Here is a 15,581-nt window from a genome sequence, read left to right as displayed (position 1 = left end):
TACTACCTAGTTTTATTGCATTAGATCAATCCTTACACATTGCATGGTTAGGATCTAATTAAATTGTGGGTTTGGGAAGTAGTTGAGGTAGTACCTATTACCTGTTTAATTATCAAACCTTCGGGAGTTACTTCTACGTTTCTTATTATGCCATGCTATGCTAGTAGACGTGGATTGGGTGAGTGTATCCATGACAGATGTGAGATTGTTAATCAATGGTTTATTTAAGGTGGCAACTTAAACACACATCTGGGTGGATTGAGGTACCTGGGTATTCCAAGATTGCCTGTTTTTTATGGACCGCCACCCAGGCTCAAAGGGATCATGAGATTATTCATGCTAGTAACTTCCGTGTGCAGCCACAAGATATTATGGGCTCTAGCATAGTTGACTAAGTCATGCGAACTCTTAAAGTGGTAGACTAGCAGATGTAGGGGATGTAGGTGGTACGGTCTACCCATCGTAAGGTGCTAGCGCTTCTGAAAGACTATGTCTCGGTCATCCGTTTCTCAAACACCATGTAGTGCGAGAAACCAAACGGAGGCGATCGAGTCTTGTGGGGAAAAGTGCGCAAACCTCTGCAGGGTGTATAAACTAATCATGGTTAGCGGAGTCCCTGGTTATGGACATCTTGAGTATCTAGTACCTGGATTATCATGTGAATCTCAACATGTTACTCTAAAATTAATTTTGATGGGTTTGTTTAATGATGATGTTTAATTGGGATTGAGAATGTTGTCAACCATTCTCAATGTTTAACAACCACCATGATAGTTAAATAAATTTATTCCTTTGCAGTAGGGAAAAATTGGCTTTACGCAAAACTGTAACCATAGAGCTTGCCACCAGCCAAATATGCATATAGAATAGCTGTTTCATTCCATTACTCTCTATGTGTTACATTGCCAGCATATTCCATGTGATGGCCCGTTTCCGGGCTGCAACATTAATGTTGCAGACTTTTCAAACGACGATTAAGGAGTTTTAGGTTGTGGTTCTATACTCAGTGATGCCATTGGAGTTGGTGGACGCACTTATCTTCCAAGCCTTCCGCTGTTATCGTTATTAAATGGCCTTAAGCCATATTTATTGTAATAAGTTGTCTTTTGAGACACTCGATGTAATAAGTGTGTGATTGCTACTCTGTAAATCCTTCGAGTACTGTGTGGTGTCAGCATTACTGATCCAGGGATGACACCGAAGCACAGAGATTGGACAGTTTCAGGTTTGGTCGCTACAAGATGGTATCAGAGCACACGCTGACTGTAGGACACGACCACTAAGCTAAAGACCTAGATCACTACTCACTCTCCTCTCTTTTCTGACTTCTCATCTTTTCTACTCTTTTAGGATGGCGGATGCAAGGAACAAGTTCACTCAACCGGATGAAGACACACCCTTTGGACGTCACTTGAAGGAAGTCACTAGATACCTGAACATAGGAGTACCAAGCTTCACCGGAACCTACAACGCCACTTTACCTGAAGAAGAGCACTGGATGATTCAAGTTCAAGTTCCCGGGAGGACGTTCATGCCAATCACTGAGCCCATAGAGTTTTATTTTTATGCACCAACTTGGAATCTAGGAAAGAGCATGGCAGCTCACATCGCCATGGGACGCATTGGAGAAGTCTACTGCAATGATCTCAAGGATACTATCTACCAGATTTGTGGGCGCCGAGATGAGCACTGGGAGATGATCAGCACCAGAAAGGATAGATCAATTGCAGCTTTCATCCAGGAGTTAAACCAGCACATTAGATGTCAGGAGAATCAGATGTGCGCAGACATGATAGACCTGAAGAAGGCAAAGACAAGAATCAAGGAACTGGAGGAAGAACTCAAGGGTACTCATGAAGATTATGAAGAAGAAATTGAAGTATTAGTGGATAAGAATGCTGACCTAACAATGAAGATCGGAACATTTATGGGAGGCCCTACATCGGTAGAAGAAGACGAAGAACCCAAGGAGATTTGCCTGGAAGACTACATCATCATCGACGACACCGACTTGGATCTCGATGATAGCGATGATGACTATGTTGATGAAGATGGAGCAGATATCATGGAGTCTGCAACCTAAGAATATTTCTAGTAGACCGCCTCATCAGTAGTAGTAGTCCACCATGTAAATATTATAGTCCGAGCACTTTTGCGATAGTTAGATCGATTGTATGCCCTTGTTTGATTGAATGAATGAAGTGAATTGTTTGCTTTTGGCTCATGTGCATATGGGTAGTGTTTTCTCTTTAGACCCTCTCTATTCTTAAATCTCATCTTTTCTAAACCCTCAGATGCCTCCGAGACGTGACCCCGGATTTACCTTTCCACCGGAGCTCACTCAGTTGATCCAGCAGCAGAACACATTGATGCAGTTGCTAGTCCAGAATCAGAACCAGGGGAACAACAACAACAATAACCCACCACCACCACCACCTGTTGATCACCTAGCCCGTTTTCTTAGGCTGAATCCGCCGGTGTTTTCCAGTAGCACCGAGCCGATAGTAGCAGATGATTGGCTCCGCAAGACAGCTAGAGAGTTGACCACAGCAGGATGCACGGATGAGGATAAGGTGAAGTTTGCTGCACATCATCTTGAAGGACCCGTAGCATCATGGTGGGAGAATTTCACATCCACTTTCCCTGTCGATACTATCACATGGGACCAGTTTTAGCAGGCTTTTCATACTGCCCATGTTTCAGCAGGAGCTATGACCATGAAGAAGCGAGAGTTTCGCAACTTGCGCCAAGGAGGACGAACAGTTGGCCGTATGTGGAAGACTTTATTAAATTAGCACGTTATGCCCCAGATGACGTTGCTACGGATGCAGCAAAGCAGGAGAAATTTCTGGAAAGACTGAATGATGAGTTGAGCATGCAGTTGATGGTAGCAACCTTCAACAACTACCAGGAGTTGGTAGATCGTGCTCTCATGATTGAAGGGAAGCAGCAGCAGCAAATTGAAAATCGCAAGAGGAAGTATGCACAAGGAAAGTACAATTCAGGAGCTCAGCAGAAGCCACGATTTACCCCTAGGCCGGGAGGACATTTTCAGCATACCCATGGAGGAGGTAGCTCGCACAATCACAATGGCCCCAGGAATGGTAATGGGAATGGAGGAAGCAACGGCCAGAACCGTACCAACCCATCAACCCCAGCCAAGAAAGACCTGAGCCAAGTCACTTGCTTTAAGTGCCAGAAGACCGGACATTATGCCAATGAATGTCCTGAATCCCAGAATGGAAATGGCAATGGAAACTCTGGGAAGAAGGCGAACCCTTTCAACAGGGGACAGGTGAACCATGTTAACGTGGAGGAGGTTGAAGAGCAGCCCGATGCAGTAATCCGTAATTTTTTTGTTAAGTCATTTACTGCACTCATTCTTTTCGATACTGGTGCATCGCATTCATACATATCAAGGGGATTTGTTGATAAGTATAAACTGCCAACCCAAGCTCTTAGGTCACCCATGTTAGTTACCTCGCCTGGAGCAGAATATATGGCTAGTCTATGGTGTGATCGGGTACCATTAAGAATTGGTAACTATGTTTTTCCCTCAGACCTAATAGTGTTGGAATCCCAAGGATTGGATGTGATATTAGGCATGGATTGGTTGTCAAAGTATGAAGGGAATATTGAATGTGCCAGTAAGTCAATTTTGCTTACCACCCTAGAAGGGAGAAGGATCAAGTATGTATCCCGACATGTGCCAATGAGGACTCAAGTAAATTGTTTAACCGGAGTTATGCAGGAGGAAGTACCAGTAGTGAAGGATTTCCCCGAAGTATTTCCAGAAGAGTTGCCAGGCATGCCACCGGATAGAGATATTGAGTTTTTGATTGAGCTTTTGCCAGGCACAGGGCCAATATCAAAGACACCATATAGGATGCCTGCAAAGGATTTGGTGGAAATTAAGAAGCAAATTAAGGAGTTACTAGATAAAGGTTATATTCGCCCAAGTTCTTCACCTTGGGGATCGCCAGTACATCTAGTAGAAAATAAGGATGGATCGTTAAGGATGGTTGACGATTATCGAGGATTGAATGAAGTAACCATCAAGAACAAGTACCCCCTACCGATGATCAATGATCTGTTTGATCGATTGCAAGGAGCTAAGGTAATTTCCAAGATCGATCTGCGATTAGGATACCACCAGTTGAAGATTCGGGAACAGGATATACCCAAGACGGCTTTTACCACCAGGTATGGGCTGTACGAGTATACCGTTATGTCATTTGGTCTGACTAATGCACCTGCATATTTTATGAACATCATGAACAAAGTGTTTATGGAGTTCTTGGATAAGTTTGTCGCAGTGTTCATTGATGATATCCTTGTTTACTCGAAGAATGAAGAGGAGCATAAGGAACATTTGCGTTTGGTTCTTGGAAAGCTCAGAGAACATCAGTTATATGCCAAGTTTAGCAAATGTGAGTTTTGGTTGAAGGAAGTTGGATTTCTCGGACACATTATATCCGGAGAAGGTATAGCAGTAGATCCCACTAAAGTTGCTACCGTGACCAAGTGGGAAGCACCAACCACCGTGGGAGAGATCCGGAGTTTTCTTGGACTCGCAGGATACTATCGGAGGTTTATTGAGAATTTCTCAAAGATTGCGAAGCCTATGACGGAGTTGTTGAAGAAGGATACCAAGTTCATATGGACGGAGGAATGTGAGGCTAGTTTTCAGGAGTTGAAGAAACGTTTGGTTACCTCACCAGTGTTGATTTTACCGGATCAGACCAAGGATTATGAGGTGTATTGTGACGCTTCATGTCGAAGACTTGGAGCAGTGCTGATGTAGGAAGGGAGAGTTGTTTCATATGCCTCACGATAGCTTAAGCTTCATGATTTGAATTATGCTACGCGTGATTTGGAGTTAGCAGCCGTGATGCATGCATTGAAGACTTGGAGACATTTTCTGATTGGAAACCATTGCGAGGTGTACACGGATCACAAGAGTTTGAAGTATATTTTCACACAGAAGGAGTTGAACCACAGAGAAAGGAGATGGTTGGAGCTCATCAAAGATTATGATATGAAATTGCATTATCACCCCGGAAAGGCTAACATAGTAGCTGACACGTTGAGCCGTAAGAGCCATGTCGACACCCTAATGACCGGAGATTTACCAAGTGAGTTAGCCGAAAATCTTCAAGAGCTATGTTGGAAATAGTTCCAAGAGGCTATGTAGCAGCATTGGAGATTCAGTCTACGTTGATGGATAAAATCAGAGAAGCCCAAAAGACTGACAAGGAGATTGCTTCTATTAAGAACAAAATTAGCAAAGGAAAAGCTAAGGGATTTCGTGAGGATGAGCACGATACCATATGGTTTGAAGACCGTGTTTATGTGCCAAATAATTCGGAGATCAGGAAGCTAATTCTGCAAGAGGCCCATGACTCACCATACTCGATTCACCCACGAAATACCAAGATGTATTTGGATTTGAAGGATATTTTCTGGTGGACCAGAATGAAGAAGGATATTGCGGAGTATGTAGTAGTTTGTGATGTATGTCAGAGAGTGAAGGCAGAGCATCAGAAACCAGCAGGATTGCTACAACCATTGTCGATACCCGAATGGAAGTGTGATAAGCTTGGCATGGATTTTATTAGAGGATTGCCCAGAACCCGTTCAGGCTATGACTCAATATGGGTTGTAGTCGATCGTTTGACAAAGGTAGCTCATTTCATTCCAGTAAAGACTACCTATACCAGTGCAAGGTTGGCAAAGAAATACATGACCAGGATCGTATGTCTGCATGGAGTTCCAAGGAGCATTGTATCAGATAGAGGAACCCAGTTTACTTCAAAGTTCTGGAATCAGTTGCATGAGACTTTGGGAACCAGACTGGAGTTTAGCACAGCTTTTCACCCGCAGACAAACGGACAGACCGAGAGAGTCAATCAGATTTTGGAGGATATGCTAAGAGCTTGTGCGCTAGATTATGGATCTAGTTGGGATGAGAATTTTCCATATGCAGAGTTCTCTTGCAACAACAGCTATCAATCTAGTTTGAAGATGGCCCCTTTCGAAGCCTTGTATGGAAGGAGGTGCAGGACCCCATTGTCTTGGGATGAAGTTGGAGACCGCCAGTTCTTTGGACCAGATCTGATAAAGGAGTCTGAACAGAAAGTGAAATTGATTCGCGATATGCTCAAGGTAGCTCAGTCCAGGCAGAAGAGTTATGCAGATTCTAAACGCAAGGAGACAGTTTACGAAGTCGGAGACCGAGTTTATCTTTGAGTATCTCCACTTCGAGGAGTTAAGTGCTTTTGGGTTAAGGGAAAACTAGCGCCACGTTTTGTAGGCCCATGCAAAGTTTTGGAGCGTATGGGAGAAGTAGCCTACAAGTTGGAATTACCCGAATGACTGTCAGGAGTTCACGACGTGTTTCATGTATCCCAGTTGAAGAAGTGCCACGTAGAGATGGCTGACATACCGCTAAGAGATACCGTACCACTGGAAGCAATTCAGTTGGACAGTGATTTGACCTATGAGGAGAAACCAGTTAAGATTCTAGAATATGCCAGTCGAGTCACCCGCAACAAGGTTATCAAGTTTTGCAAGGTTCAGTGGAGCCACCACACGGAGGATGAAGCCACCTGGGAACGAGAGGAAGAATTGCTGAAAGACCACCCTCACCTATTTTCTAGCCAACCCGAATCTCGAGGGCGAGATTCATCTTAAGGGGGGTAGGTTTGTAACATCCCACATTTTCAATTTGGAATGTTATACACTAGATCATCGTTGCATATCATAATTTTTGCATTTTGGTTGATCCTAGAAATTTTCGCAACTCAAGGACCCTCGGAGAGAGTTGGGGATTTCGTTATTTTCATATTTGAGTTGTCTCAAATTTTGAAAATAGGATCATTTGATTTTATTTATTTTATCTTCAATTATTTCTATTACAAAAAAAATGAGAAAGGGAATAAAGTGACTTTCCCAAAATAAAGAAATATTGAGGGTTTAATAATAAAATCAAATAAGATTTTATTTGGTTTTATTTTCTATTTTGTTTGAATTTAGGAAAAATGTGCGTTTTTAAAAATTGCATTTAGGCCCCAAATAAATGTTCATCCTGTGCGGCCTGATTTTAGAAGCTGGGGAAAATTTATTTCGGGATTTTTGGAGTTCGTTTAGTATTTCTTTCGTTAGTTTTCCTACGCGGAATTATTTAAAAAAAAACTCCGAACCGACTCCGGGCCGTGCCCGAGCGGGACTCCGCCCGGGGGGCCTTTTTAAGCCGACCCCGCCGAGCCGCCAAAGCCCACCAGCCCGCCTGCCGAAACCCTAGCGCCGCTGCCCCGCTGCCCGAGGTAGCCGCCGTCGCCGGCAGTTTTCCTTAGAAAACCGCCCGGTTTTTTTAGATTTGTTTTTTTTAGAACGGTTTCTTTTTTCGGTTTAGTTATTTAGCGAGCGTTCGCTCGCTCGTTCGTTTTTAACGAACGTGTTCGTCGGTTAGATCCAGATAACGAACGTTCATTCATTAATCTGTTCGTCATTTTTCTTTTTCTCGGATTTTCCGTGATTATTTCTGATCCGATTTTCGTTTTAGTATAACTTTTCGCTCATTTATCGGAATCAGGCGATTCAAGCGCCAGGAGTTTCGTATCGAAACCCTCTTTCCGATTAACCAACTTAAACAAGTTTTTTCCACTGAAAAAATTGCCGTAGATCCAGAATAGTAAGTGAAGCCTGTTTCTTTTGTCGTTTGTCTTTCGTTGCTTCGTTTGTTTTGATTCTTTTTGCCAACCGGAGTTCTTAAGTTGAACTTTCTGGTTAGATCTCTTATTCGAGTTTTACCTGTGCATTAGATGAGTGCTTATTGTATGCTTGTTTATTTGTGATAGAGTACCCGGAGTGCGCCGCTTGTTACTTCGAATCGCTAGGTTTCCCGGATCATCAGCAAGGCAAGTAACACTTTTATCATACCTCCTACTACCCAGTTTTATTGCATTAGATCAGTCCTTACACATTGCATGGTTAGGATCTAATTAAATTGTGGGTTTGGGAAGTAGTTGAGGTAGTACCTATTACCTGTTTAATTATCAAACCTTTGGGAGTTACTTCTACGTTGCTTATTATGCCATGCTATGCTAGTAGACGTGGATTGGGTGAGTGTATCCATGACAGATGTGAGATTGTTAATCAATGGTTTATTTAAGGTGGCAACTTAAACACACATCTGGGTGGATTGAGGTACCTGGGTATTCCAGGATTGCCTGTTTTTTTATGGACCGCCACCCAGGCTCAAAGGGATCATGAGATTATTCATGCTAGTAACTTCCGTGTGCAGCCACAAGATATTATGGGCTCTAGCATAGTTGACTAAGTCGTGCGAACTCTTACAGTGGTAGACTAGCAGATGTAGGGGATGTAGGTGGTACGGTCTACCCATCGTAAGGTGCTAGCGCTTCTGAAAGACTATGTCTCGGTCATCCGTTTCTCAAACACCGTGTAGTGCGAGAAACCAAACGGAGGCGATCGAGTCTTGTGGGGAAAAGTGCGCAAACCTCTGCAGAGTGTATAAACTAATCATGGTTTGCCGAGTCCCCGGTTATGGACATCTTGAGTATCTAGTACCTGGATTATCGTGTGAATCTCAACATGTTACTCTAAAATTAATTTTGATGGGTTTGTTTAATGATGATGTTTAATTGGGATTGAGAATGCTGTCAACCATTCTCAATGTTTAACAACCACCATGATAGTTAAATAAATTTATTCCTTTGCAGTAGGGAAAATTGGCTTTACGCAAAACTATAACCATAGAGCTTTCCACCAGCCAAATATGCATATAGAATAGTTGTTTCATTCCATTACTCTCTATGTGTTACATTGCCAGCATATTCCATGTGCTGACCCGTTTTCGAGCTGCAACGTTAATGTTGCAGACTTTTCAGACGACGATTAAGGAGTTTTAGGTCGTGGTTCTATACTCAGTGATGCCGTTGGAGTTGATGGACGCACTTATCTTCCAAGCCTTCCGCTGTTATCGTTATTAAATGGCCTTAAGCCATATTTATTGTAATAAGTTCTCTTTTGAGACACTCGATGTAATAAGTGTGTGATTGCTACTCTGCTATAAATCCTTTGAGTACTATGTGGTGTCAGCATTACTGATCCAGGGATGACACCGGAGCACAGAGATTGGACCGTTTGAGGTCTATGTGGTGTCAGCATTACTGATCCAGGGATGACACCGGAGCACAGAGATTTGACCGTTTGAGGTCTGGTCGCTACAGGTGGTCTACTAAAAATATTGATCGGTCGAAGATTCCATGATGCCTGCTCCAGCTTCGTCTTCATAGTCATCATCGCTATCGTCGGGGTCCGAGTCGGTGTCGTTGATGCTGATGTAGTCCTCCAGACGAATCTCCTTGGGTTATTCGTCTTCTCCTCCTGGTGCAGGGTCTCCCATGAATATTCTTAGCTTCCTTTCCAAATCGTCATTCCTCTCCACTAGTACGATGATTTCCTCCTCATAATCTTCGCGTGTAGCCTTGAGTTCTTCCTCCAGTTCCGTGATCCTGGTCATCGCCTTCTTTAGATCTATCATGCCTGCGCATATCTGGTTCTCCTGGCGACGAATGTGCTGATTTAACTCTTGGATGAAAGCTGTAATTGATCTATCTTTCCTGGTGCTGATCATCTCCCATTGCTTATCTCGGTGCCCACAAATCTGGTAGATAGTATCCTTAAGCTCCTTTTGGTAAAATTCTCCAATGCGTCCCATGGTGATGTGAGCTGCCATACTCTTTCCTAGACTCCAGGTTGGTCCATCAAAGGAAAACTCTATGGGCTTAGTGACTGGCGTGAATGTCCTTCCTGGAACTTGAACTTGAATCATCCATTGCTCCTCTTCTGGTAAAGTGGCATTGTAAGTCTCGGTGAAGCTTGGTATTCCTATGTTCAGGTACCAAGTGACTTCCTTCAAGTGTCGTCCAAAAGGTGAGTCTTCATCCGGTTGTGCAAACTTATTCCTTGCGTCCGCCATCCTAAAGAGTAGAAAATGGAGAGGAGTCAGAAATGAGAAGAGAATAGTGATCTAGGAATTTAGCTTAGTGGTCGTGTCCTACACTCAGCGTGTGCTCTTATACCATCTTGTAGCGACCCGGCCTCAAACGGTCAAGTCTCTGTGCTTCAGTGTCATCCCGAGATCGGTAATGCTGACACACACAATACTCGAAGGATTTATAACAGAGTAGTAATCACACACTTATTACATCGAATGTCTCAAAAGATTACTTATTACAATAAATATGGCTTAAGGCCATCTAGTACGATAACAGCAGAAGACTTGGAAGATAAAGTGAGTCCATCAACTCCAACGGCATAGCTGAGCTGCACGGCAACGACCTAACGAACCTTACTCCTCGTCTGAAAAGTCTGCAACATAATGCGTTGCAGCCCGAAAACGGGTCAGCACATGGTATATGCTGGCAATATAACAGAGTAGAGCAAGAACAGAATAATGCTATCACTACATCCATATTTGGCTGGTGGAAAGCTCTATGGTTATAGTTTTTGCGAAAAGCCAATTTTCCCTACAACAAAGGAATAGATTTTATTTACCTATCATGGTAGTTGAAACATCATTGAGAAGGTTCCTCTAACTAAATCCCAATTAAAAGTAATTATCAACCCACAATATTAATTTAGAGTGACGAGATACATATGATAATCCAAGTACTAGATACTCAAGAATTGTCCATAACCGGGGATGCGACTAACCATGATTAGATTGTACACTCTGCAGAGGTTTGTGCACTTTTCCCCACAAGACCCGATCTCCTCCGTTGGATTTCTCGCACTACAGGGTGTTTGAGAAACGGATGACCAAGACACAGTCTTTCAGAAACATTTACTCTTTACTCCGGGCAGACCATACCAACCTACATCCCTCTACCTGCTGATCTACCTCTTCAAGAGCTCATGTAACTTACTCAGCTATGCAAGAGCCCATAATAGCATGTGGCTGCACATGAAAGTTTCTAGCATGAAATACCTCAGTTCCCTTTGAGCCTCGATGGCGGACCTTAGGATTATCACACGGGTACTCTCGGATATCCTAGGACAACATTGGATTCCCCAGGTGCCCGACAAACAATCCACCCAGATGTGTATTCAAGTTGCCACCTTAAGTTGAACCATTAATTAACAATCTCACATCTGTCATGGATTTCACTCACCCAATCCACGTCTATGAGCATAGCATAGCAATGTAAGCAATACGTAGAACTAAATCCCAAGGGTTTGATAATAACAGGGCAATAGGTTCTACCTCATTAACTACTTCCCAACCCACAAGTTAATCACATACTAATCATGCAATGTTTGAGGATTAGAGCTAATGCATAAAAACTGGGTGATAAAGGGGTATGATCAAAGTGTTTCTTGCCTTGCTGATGATCCGCAAAACCTAAAGATTCGAAGTAGCACGCTTCGCGCTCCGGGTGTTCTATCGCAAACAAACAATAGCATACATAAGCAATCAAGCAAAGAAGCATGGATAAAACTCAAATAATAAGATCTAACCAGAAATTTCAACTTAAGAACTCCGATTTGCAAAAAGAATCAAATCAAACAGGGCAACGAAACTCAAACTGTGAAAGAAACAAGGTCCATTTACTATTATGGACTAAAGTCAAATTTTACAGTATCAAAACCTTGTTCAAGTTGATTAAATAGAAAGAGGGTTTCGATACGAAGATCTAGGTGCTTGAATCACCTGATTCCATCAAACGAGCGAAAAGATGAACTAAAACGAAAATCGGATCAGAAATCGCGATCGAAAATAATCACGGAAAATCCGAGAAAAATAAAAACAGATGAACAGGCTAACGAACGAACGTTCGCTGTCTGCGGCTAACGAGTGAACACCGTTCATTAAAACGAACATACGGATGAACGTCCGCTAAATAACTAAACCAAGAAAAACCGGCGAACCGTTCTATTCAAAAAAACTTCGGGTTTCCTAAAAAAACTGGATCGGTTCTTTTAAAAAAACGAACGGCGGCTTTACCTCCGGCGAGGCGGGGCTGCAGCGGTGGGCGGCGCGGGTGGCAGGGGCGGCGCGGCAGCGGCGCTTGGCGGTGGCGACGCGGTAACGGGCGGCGGTGGCGCGGCAAAGGCAGGGCGGTGTGGGGCGGCTCCGGTTGCGGCCGGGTGCGGCGGTGGTGGCGGGAATCGAGGGCGGGGCGGGGTACTTATAGGAGGGGGGTGTGCTTGCTTGGGCGAGGGGGCAAGCGGCGCGGGGAGGGAGAGTCCCGGCCGGACTCGGCCTTGTGGGCGGCGGCGCGCTCCCGTTCTCCTGGAAGGAGACGGCGCGGGGAGGTGGGCCGGCTGACTTGGGCTTCGGCCTAGTCGGCGGAGGAAACCTTTTTTTTTAATAATTTTGCCGAAACTAAAAAAATCCTATAAAATCAAATAAAAATCTAAAAATGCCAATACAAATTTTCAACGTCTAAATAAAATATTTAGAACGAGATGAACATTTTCTTGGCCCTAAATGCAACTTTGAAAAAGTGCAATTTTTCTAATTCAAATAAAATAGCAATAAACTCCGAATAAAAATCAAATATTTGGTTTTAATAATTTTCCACCAATATTTCATTTATTTTGGAGAAGTCATATTATCTCCTCTCATATATTTTAATATGAAATAGTTTCGGAGAGAAAAATAATTAAAACCAAAAATCCTCGTTTCAATATTTCATAAAACTCAAATATGAAAACAGGGAAATCCCCGACTCTCTCCGAGGGTGCTTGAGTTGCTTTGGATTCCGAGGATCGCAAAACGAAATGAAATAAAATATGATATGCATGAATGATCTATGTATAACATTCCAAATTGAAAATTTGGGGTGTTACAGAGGCAATCCACCACACCACACTCGAGTAGGGTATTACACCACAACGGTGGCCCGAACCAGTATAAATCTTGTGTCTTATGTTCTTTGGGTTCGTTGAGCTAGGCCGTGAGATCGTAGAGTGTGCGATCTAGAGAGGGGGAGAGATCTTTGTGCACACCCCAGTGTTCGAACCTCAAGGGTTTTGCCGGAACCCGAAATCTGACATTTGGCGCGCCGGGTAGGGGTGCCTCGAACCTTTGCCCCCCCCCCCCCCGATGGCGTCGCCTCTCCGACTGACTCACATGGACGCCGCCTCTTCTCCGACTGGATCAACGGGCGCCCCCCGCAGCGTCGTGGGGCTCCGGGCCTTCACCCTCGCCTTGCGGCGGCTGAAGTGGCCGCACAAGTCCAAGCCGGAGATGCCGCCCCATTACGATGATGCGGCGGATCCGGTAGCCTTCTTGCTGGCATACGAGGAGGCCGTCTTGGAGGCCGGGGGCGACGGTAAGGTCATGACCAACTGGCTCCCAATGGCCCTGATTGGCATGTGTCGCGCCTGACTCCTCCATCTGCCGGAGTCTTCCGTGGCCTCCTGGGAAGAGCTGCGTGACCTCTTCATCGCGCGCTTCGGAGGACCAGCACCCCCTGTCGTAGCGGCTCTCCTTGGTGGCTCGCAGGCGCCACCCTCGGATCATCACGCCAAGCGGTTCTTTCGCCAGATCAGTGTCGTCTCCACGCGACAGGGGGCTCCCCCGGGTTGGGCAGCGCCCAAGGCCGACCTGATCTTCAACTCGGGGGATCACCCAGTCACCACCATCGGCTCGGGCGTACTTCCGATGCTTAGCACACCCACCATCTGCCGTGTAGCCGTTACCAAGACCCTAATCGGCGGCGGCGCCGGCCTCAACGTGCTCTCCATGGAGGCTTTTAGCCTCCTTCATGTACCACTTGAGCAGCTCCGCCCAGCAAGCCTTTTTCCGGGATCGGCGGCGGCTCCTTCGACCCCCTGGGGCAGATCCGTCTCCCCGTGACTTTCGGCACACGCAACAACTACCGCACCGAGATGATCGACTTCGACATCGCCCACATCGTCTTGCCATACAACGCCATCCTCGGGTACCCAGCGCTGGCCCAGTTCATGGCGGCCACTCATCATGCCTACAACCTCATGAAGATGCCAGGAAGCAAGGACGTCCTCACTTTGGTCGGAGATACCAAGGAAGCCGTGGCGGCCCTCAAGCTCGCCTTCAGGGCCACGGTGGTAGCTTACCTGACCGACAAGGCAGTGTCTAGAACCAAGGGGGCTGCGCCGAACAAGAAGAAGCGGTTGTTCACTCAGGGTCAAGCCAAGACAAAGCAGATACCGGTCGACAAGGACGGGGCCTCTGGCGCCACCTTTACCATAGGCGCCGACCTCGCCCCAGATCAAGAAAAAGAGTTGGTGGACTTCTTGCGGGCGAACAGGGAAGTATTCGCCTGGGAACCCAAGCAGCTGGCTGGGGTCCCGAGAAGAGTGATCGAGCATCATCTAAGGGTATACCCAAACGTGCACCCTATGAAGCAGAGGGCAAGGCGGTAATCCACAGAGAAGCAGTCCTTCATCGTTCAAGAAACCCGCAAGCTGGAGGCAGCGGGTGTCATTCGTGAAGTTCGGTACCCAGAGTGGATGGCGAATCCGGTCGTTGTGTCGAAGAAAGGAGGGAAGGAGCGCATGTGTGTCGACTTCACCAACCCCAACAAGGCTTGCCCGCAAGACCCGTTTCCGCTGGCGCGCATCGACCAGATTGTCGACTCCACCGCCGAGTGTGATCTGCTATGTTTCCTGGATGCATTCTCAGGCTACCACAGATCAAGATGGCGGTGGAAGATGAGAAGACATCTTTCCTGACCCCATGTGGGGTGTACTGCTACACTTGCATGCCATTCGGACTGCACAATGCAAGGGCGACCTTCCAGGGACTGATGCACATCACTTTGGGCAGTAGCTCGGAAGAAACGCTGAGGCCTACGTCGACGACATTGCGGTGAAGTCTTAGGAGGCAAGAACTCTGATTCAGGACCTGGAGAAGACCTTCGCGAGTCTACGCCAGGTGGACCTGCGGCTCAACCCAGAGAATTGCGTGTTTGGTGTCCCTTCGGGTAAGCTGTTGGGCTTCCTCATGTCTCACAGGGGAATCGGGGCTAACCCAGAGAAGGTCAAGGCAATCGAGGACATGAGCCCACCACAAAACCTCAAGGAGATGCAGAAGCTTGCAGGCTGCGTGACTTTGTGGGGGCACTTCATCTCCAAGTTAGGGGAGCGCGCATTGCCATTCTTCAAGCTGATGAAGAAGAAGGGTCCATTCAAGTGGACCCCCGAAGCCGACCTGGCATTTCAAGACCTCAAGAGATACTTGACCAGCCCACCGGTGATGGTGGCGCCTCGTCCTCGCGAGCCCTTGGTACTCTACCTATCTGCTACACCCCACTCCACCAGCGCGGCGCTGGTGGCCCTCAGGGAGGGGCCCGAGGTCGAGGACCTGCCAAGTGGAGTCACCAAGGCGGATGAGGTAGCTCAGCATCAAGGCGGCGCTCCTGAGACAGCGGCTGCCCCGACAGGTCATCAAGCCCCAGGAGCTGGAAACCCGTAGGAAACACCTCAGTTCCCGGGAGCCAAAAACTCCGTCAGCTCCCCCACCCTTGTCGAGCACCCAGCGTACTTCATCAGCACAATCCTGC

This window comes from Triticum urartu, chromosome 1A, assembly GCF_056163025.1.
Source record: "Triticum urartu cultivar PI428250 chromosome 1A, HENAU_Tu73, whole genome shotgun sequence".
Lineage (NCBI taxonomy): Eukaryota > Viridiplantae > Streptophyta > Magnoliopsida > Poales > Poaceae > Triticum > Triticum urartu.
This window is presented reverse-complemented; position numbering follows the sequence as displayed.